The 5,331-nt window shown below is 42.6% G+C and overlaps 1 pseudogene across 1 annotated transcript; it reads right to left on the reverse strand.

The window, feature by feature from the left end:
* Positions 1-2,309: 2,309 nt before the first annotated feature.
* Positions 2,310-3,571, reverse strand: LOC104681698 (annotated as a pseudogene). The gene has a single exon (XR_750603.2). The product of XR_750603.2 is annotated as a doublesex- and mab-3-related transcription factor B1 pseudogene (transcript).
* Between the last annotated feature and the right edge of the window lie 1,760 nt (positions 3,572-5,331).

Raw genomic sequence — 5,331 nt, forward strand, 5'->3', positions numbered from 1 at the left:
ACAATCCAACTATTACAACTCTAAAAGCATTTAAAGTGTACAATAAAACTGACTCTCAAGCATAAATTAGAAAAACCAAACAAACAAAACTACAGTCTTTGAATTTGGCAGTCTTTCAATGTGGAAATGCTTTGACACTTCCAAATTTAGTGTGAGTGTCACTGAATGGCAGTGAATATAAAAATGAAACTAGGAAACCATATACCCTAATGCTTAAAATAACCCCAAACCTTAAACCATATCTGACCGGTAAAACTAGGGATGTTACAACAAATAAAGGAAAATACTTAATAGTGTGTTTTAAAATATAAATCCTGAATTTCTTGGCTAGCAGAAGTTCTTTAATTAGGAATTTGCTTAATATTATTCTTTTATATTATCATGCCTCTTTCTCAGATCTTCTTTAAATTTCTTTCATTTACTATTTTCACATTCAGATATATCTTGTAATTTTATCAGTGAATGAAACATAGTCAGGCGCTGGGATCCTACTGCTAAAATATATTCTCAATCTTCTGTAAGTCCAGAGAGATGTTTCTAAGCTCTTCAAGGAAAACTTTTATAAGATTTCAAGGTATTATGTATACATAAAATTATTCTCTTTTTGTTGTGCTTGAGGCACATAGCAATAGTCTGATCCAACTATTTGTTAAGGTTTGATTTTAGAATACTTAGTGTTGAAAGAATTCCCATCGGAACTTAATTCACAAAAGGAAATTTTCAGTCTGGGGAGCAAATATGTAAGTATAGTAGAAACCATGAACAGGAAGGAAAATGGTCTGAGACAAATGGGGAGGGTCCCGAGTAGGGATTGAATAGCTAATTGAAGAACCAATTAACTAAAGTACAAAACTAAGATAATCACTACAGCAGTTGAACCTCATAATTGACTTGGTTGAAAATATTTACACAAATAAATCAAAAGTACCTTTCATTTATTAGCCAGGCATCTTCCATAGTTTATTAAATATGTAGACACAATCATCTTCACAAGTGAATTCAGTATTTAAGAATAAAAGCAGGAGCACTATCTTGTTTATAAGTAACCTTCCAATAATATGACTTGATGCTCACTTGTCACTCATTTATCTGATTTGGACTTTGGGCTTGGGAGTGTGCAATAATTAAATCTTTGGATTACACAGTGTTCAATTAAGATTGTATCTACAACACTAAATATCTGTAATTTCTATAACCTGTACATATATGATATAAATAATTATGTATTTTTATTGTGTTAATATAACTTAATAAATATAATTTTATATAATTATATATAAAATATGTATGAATATATAATATTTATATAACCATATCCATATGATTATTTATATAATTAATCTACAGGCTGTGCTGTAAACACTGAGGTAATGTACATACATGAAAAACAAAGTAAAAGAGAGAATTAAAGCCAGGTCCTGAATAGTGTAGAGGAAACGGAGTTTATGGAGTAGAAGTGATCTTTAAATAGAAAACTCGATTTCTCAAATTCAACTTTCTAATATTTTCATCCATAACCCCTATTAAGCAGTTAAATTCCACTGAAAAAATCTTGCCATGTAGTTAATCTTTGAACTTTGTACCAGTGTTTTCAATAAATCTGTCCCCTTGAGTACATAGAGTAGAAAAATATGCAAAAATCACCTGCATATTAATCACACTTTTTTTTTTCCATTGCTCATTTTATTTCAATAGCCAACTGTCCTCAGAGAAGAAACTGTTCATGTCACAGGCGATCAGAGGCACCATTCTATTCCCTAGGGACTGCATCAGTGCTTATGAACAGCCTACTTTTTAAAGTTGGCAATCACTATAAAAACATCAAATAGTCAAACTAATAAATTTTTTAAAACCAATGCCCATAATGGCTGAAACTTTATGGAGGGGAAATGAAGTAGCCCCAGCAGCCAGGATGCTTGCTAGTAAAACCCCTTAGAGAGGGGCAGGGGCTGTGGCCAGGAAGATGTAGGGGACAGAGCAGCAAGGCAGGACGCTGCAGAACCTGCTGTCAACAACCCTGGTCCTGGCTGCTGGCTCCAGCCACCTGGATGAACTGGAATCTCGATGTCTGTGGTGCCCCCAGCACCCTGGAGGACCAGGCAAAGGCAGCAGAAGGCTGAAATAGATGATGCCTTCTGTCCTGGAGTGGGGCCTGAGGAAATCAAATATTGTCTCTGGGGCTTGTTCCAGTAAATGGCAGTGCAACCCAAGGACAGTTAAATTCATTCCTAAATGGGAGCTTCTCCTAGCGCCCACTCCTCAGAGCCCTGGTCCTCCCCCGGTAATAACTTCCTCCATACTCCTCTCCAACTGTACACCGCAGAACTGAAACTTAGAAATCGCCCTCCTTCCTCCTATATTGAACTGGGAATCAGTTGCCATCTATGCTATCAACCTTCCTCCCTCCCTACACATCACTGAATGAAGACAAGAAAACTGTTGCTGTCGCCCCCCAGTGCCCTACTCTGCTGGCCTGGAGGGCGGGCCTGGGGCCTAGTCGGACTGCTCCTGAGACGATGGCTGGCTGGGCTCACCCGGTGGCACCTCTGCATCCTGATCATCAGTGTTCTTCTTGTCAGTATCAAACAGGACGGTCAGTGAGAAAGATGACGGAGGTGGTGGTGGTGGTGGTGGTGGGGGGTGGTGGGGGAGGAAGTGGAGCGCAGAGAGGTAGCCTGGCGGGAGGAACTGGGGCTGTGGTGGAAGCGGTGGAAGGGGCGGCAGTGGCGGCCGCGGCAGGTAGTAGCTTGGCTGGAAGTCTCCCACTGGTTCTGATGCCAAGCCTCCGCCTTGGTACTGGCTGCGGGACACATGCCGGAAGCCCTGCTGCAGGGGGACGCCAGGAGGGGCGTCCAGGTAGCCCAGTGGGAACGGGCAGTAGGGGTGCATGCTGGAGCCGCCAGGGTACTCAGGGCCCAGTGCGCGGTCCGGGTTGATGCTCACAGGGCGCCCAAAGTCGGTGAACGGCGGGCCAGGCACGGACCGCAGCGGCCTGCGCAGGTCCAGGGGGCCGGGGTAGCCACTGCCTGTGGCCTCCGCCCCAAAAGCGGGTCCCGCAAGGCTGGGCATCGCCACGGCGGCTCGCTCGCTCGGCTCCACGTGGCCGCGGCCGCCCAGAACCGGTTGGAAGGCGCTCGGGCCGGGACTCTGGCCCCGCGAGGGCCGCTCGAAGAAGCAGGCGGCCGCGCGGCCCTCGGGTACCGGCCTGGCGTCTCCGGAGGGGGTCTCCGGAGGGAGAGGGCGGGGACACGCGCCCGGGAGGGGGGCGGGGGCGGCGGCCGCGGCCCCGGAGGCCTGCTCTGGACCTTGCGCACCCAGGGCCGCCTCCTACTCCCCCTCGGCGGCCTGCGTCTTGAGCACCTTCTGCACGGCCATGATCTTCTGGCGCACGGAGATCAGGTAGCACTTCTCGCAGAGGCACTGCTTCCAGCGGCATTTGCCCGCGTGGCCCTTGACGGGCACCAGGAAGCCATGGTTCCTGCATCTCGAGCTCTTGGGGGTGCGCACCATCTTGTCGGCCATTGGCAGGGTCAGCCTTCCTAGCACAACCACCACCTCTGGGAGCTGCAGAGCAAGTCTAATCACACTTTCAAAATCACTGTGTGATACAACCTTGCCTTTTTTTGTGTATCAAATATAAACCATGGCTGTGTTACAACTTTGTGAGATTCCTCATCATTGTAGTGACATACCTATATTATTATTGTCTTCCTAATCATTACTTCAACAATGTTTTATTTTGCATCCTTGAAGCAAGAGTACAAGTTAATAAGCCTTACCAGCTTGAAACCAAGCAGATAAAGAAATATAGTTTTATATTGTGATATAAATTTGAAAACTTAAAACTGTCTCAAAGTTCATGAAAAATAAAACTTTTCATATACAATTCATTTGAAAAAATCACTATAATAAATTATTGTAAAAATGTTACCACATATTTATAATGTTAGTAAAGATTTTATTGTTTTCCACAGATCTATTTTTTATTTTAATTTAATTAATTAATTAATTTATTTTTTTGAGAAGGAGTTTCGCTCTATCACTCAGACTGGATTGCAGTGGCATGGTCTTGGCTCACTGCAGCCTCCACCTCCTGGGTTCAAACGATTCCCCTGCCTCAGCCTCCCAAGTAGCTGGGATTACAGGTGTACACCACCACCCCCAGATAACTTTTGTATTTTTAGTAGAGATGGGGTTTCACCATGTTGGCCAGGCTGGTCTTGAACTCCTGACCTAGTGATCTGCCTGCCTCAGCCTTATCAGACACATGGTTTGTAAATATTTTCTCTTGACCTGTGGGTTGTACCTTCACTCTGTTAATTGTGTGTTTTTCCTTTTTTTTTTTTTTTTTTTTTTTTTTTTTTTTTTTTTTTTTTGCTGTGCAAATGCTTTTTAGTTTAATATGATCCTTTTGTCTATTTTTGCTTTCGCTATCTGTGCTTTAGGGTTCTAATCAAGAAATCGTTGTTCAGACTAATGCTGTTGAGCTTTTCCTTATGTTTTCCTATCATAGCTTTACAGGTTTAAGTCTTACGTGTAAGGTTTTAAATCCATTTTTGAGTTGATTTTTGTATATGGTGTAAGAAAAGAGTACAATTTTATTGTTCTGCATGTGGATATCCAGTTTTCTCAACACCATTTATTGAAGAGATTGTGCTTTCCCCATTGTGTGTTCTTGACATATTTGTTGACCATCAGTTGACCATAAATGTAATTATTTTTAGGTTTTTTGTTCTGTTCCATTGGTTGATGTCTATGTTTTTGCATTAACAGTTCATACTGTTTTGATTACAATAGCTCTGTAATATATCTTGAAATCAGATTATATTATGCCTCTAGCATTGATCTTTTTATTCAAAATTGTTTGTGCTTCTTGACGTCTTCTCTGACTCTATAAGAATTTGAAGATTTCTTTTCTATCTCTGTGAAAAATGACATTGGAATTTTGAAAGAAATTGCATTGACTCTTTAGATCAGTTTTATGTAGTATGGATATTTAAAACAATATTAAATTTTCTTTTTTCTTTCTTTCTTTTTTTTTTTTTTTTGAGACAGAGTCTTGGTCTGTCACCCAGGCTGAAGTGCAGTGGCCAGATCTCAGCTCACTGCAAGCTCCGCCTCCCGGGTTTACACGATTCTGCTGCCTTAGCCTTCCGAGTAGCTGGGACTACAGTTGCCCGCCACCTCGCCTGGCTAGTTTTTTGTATTTTTTAGTAGAGACGGGGTTTCACCACGTTAGCTAGGATGGTTTCCATCTCCTGACCTCGTGATCCGTCCGTCTCGGCCTCTCAAAGTGCTGGGATTACAGGCTTGAGTCACCGCTCTCAGCCA

This window comes from Rhinopithecus roxellana, chromosome 9, assembly GCF_007565055.1.
Source record: "Rhinopithecus roxellana isolate Shanxi Qingling chromosome 9, ASM756505v1, whole genome shotgun sequence".
NCBI classification, from domain to species: Eukaryota; Metazoa; Chordata; class Mammalia; order Primates; family Cercopithecidae; genus Rhinopithecus; species Rhinopithecus roxellana.